Source organism: Myxocyprinus asiaticus, chromosome 29, assembly GCF_019703515.2.
Source record: "Myxocyprinus asiaticus isolate MX2 ecotype Aquarium Trade chromosome 29, UBuf_Myxa_2, whole genome shotgun sequence".
Lineage (NCBI taxonomy): Eukaryota > Metazoa > Chordata > Actinopteri > Cypriniformes > Catostomidae > Myxocyprinus > Myxocyprinus asiaticus.
This window is the reverse complement of record NC_059372.1, coordinates 42,925,066-42,927,454: the sequence shown is the minus strand read 5'-3', so window position 1 is coordinate 42,927,454 and position 2,389 is coordinate 42,925,066.

Genomic DNA, 2,389 nt, shown 5'->3' with positions numbered 1-2,389 from the left:
TTTTCTAAAATTGTTATTCATGTCGGCACTAATGATGTCCAGCTTCGCCGGTCAGAGATCACTAGAGATAATGTTAAGAGGTGTGTGAACTTGTAAAAACAATGTCAGACACTGTAATATGCTCGGGCCCCCTACCTACTCATCATGGTGATAAGGTTTATAGTAGATTAGTGTCACTGAATGGCTGAGTGGTGTCTGGAGAATAGCATAGGATTTATAGTCAATTGGAAGAGTTTTGGGGTAGACCTGACCTGCTAAAGAGAGAGGTACTCCATCGCTGCAGGGAAGGTGTCGCTCTCCTCTCTAGTAATGTGACTCATTGTCTTAATAATGATAGTATTTGACTAACTGGGGCCCAGGTCAGGAAACAGACAAACTGGTTAATCTGAACGTCTGCTAGCTGCCTTGAGACGTCACACAGGTCACATAAACTACAACACATAGAGACTGTATCACCTAGATATCATATAGAGACTGTGTCTGTTCCCCGAACTACTAAACACAAAACTCTCACTAAATCATTTATACAAAATTTGATTAAGGTCAAACGTAAAAAAAAAAAAATAAAAAAAATAAAAAGTGACGATAAACATCATATAAAGAGGTAGGGCTACTAAACATTAGATCTCTTCCTACCAAAGCACTAATTGTAAATTAAATTATTACAGATCATAGTTTGGATGCGCTCTGTTTGACTGAAACCTGGCTTAGATTAATATATTAGTTTAAATTAATCTACTCCCCCAGGTTACTGTTATAAAGATAAGCCTCATCTGAAGAGTTGAGGAGGAGGTGTTGCTACAATTTACAGTGAAGCTTTTGGTGTTGCTCAGAGAACAGGATATAAGTTTAAGTCTTTTGAACTAATAATGGCTAATATGACACCGTCAGATATAAATAAAAAATATCTGTCATCTTTTGCCCTTGCTAGTGTACATAGATCACCCAGGCCTTACTCTGGTTTCCTTGGTGAATTAGCAAATTTTCTATCTGATCTAGTAGTTAATGTAGATAGAGATTTAATTGTTGGTGACTTCAACATTCACATATATAATGAAAATTACACATTCGGATTAGCATTTATTGATATTCTCAACTCCCTTGGAGTCAGACAAAATGTGACAGGACCAACTCATCTCCATGATCATATGCTAGATTTAATTAATTCTGTCATATGGAGTTGATGTTGATACTATAGAAATTCTACCGCAGAGCGATGACATCTCAGATCATTACCTCATCTCTTGTTTGTTGCAATCAGCTAATGTCACTCAATCTACACCACACTATCGTTCAGGTAGAACTATTCTTTCAACTACTAAAGATAGCTTCACTAATAATCTTCCAGAATTGTCTCACATACTCAGTAAGCCAAAAAGTCTAGAAGAACTTGACACTCTTCTCTAGCACTCTTGATAGTGTGCTCTCCCCCCCCCCCATTAAAGAAAATAAAATAAAAAAGTCTTGCACCATGGTACAATGATCACACTCACACAGAGCAGCTTGGAAAATGAAACGTAAGTGGAAGAATACAAAATTAGAGGTATTTTGCGGTGCATGGAAGGATAGTGTCTGTAGCTACAGACAGGCACTAAAAGCTGTCAGGTCAGCATATTTGAGCAAACTCATAGAAAATAACCACAACAATCCTAGGTGTTTATTCAGTACTGTGGCTAAATTGGTTAGGAATAAAGCATCGACTGAACCAGATATTCCATCGCAGCACAATAGTAATGACTTCATTCATTTCTTTACTGATAAAATTGAAATAATCAGAAATAATATTGGTACTATGCAATCAACTGTCACAGCACCTCAGAAAACAGTGTCTCATAATTTTGCTCATGAGTAACTTCAATCCTTTGCTGTCATAGGTCATGAAGAGTTAACAAAACTTATCAAAATATCAAAAGCCACAACATGTTAGATCCAATACCAACTAAGCTCTTAAAAGAGGTATTCCCAGTACAGACGTGCTCAAATTTGTTGGTACCCTTACAGCTCATTGAAATTATGCTTCATTCCTCCTGAAAAGTGATGAAATGAAAAGCTATTTTATCATGTATACTTGCATGCCTTTGGTATGTCACAGAATAAAGCAAAGAAGCTGTGAAAAGAGATGAATTATTGCTTATTCTACAAAGATATTCTAAAATGGCCTGGACACATTTGTTGGTACCCCTTAGAAAAGATAATAAATAATTGGATTATATGCTAAATGCAAAATAATTAAATGATAACCATGAATTATGTAATCATTCATAGTTGCATAGCAAAATAAATAGGAAAGATAGAAAAGAAAAGTTGTGTTATTTACTGTATTTGTAATAACCATATCAGAAAGTATTCTTATCACATACATTCAGACAAACAAACACAAGCACTGGTG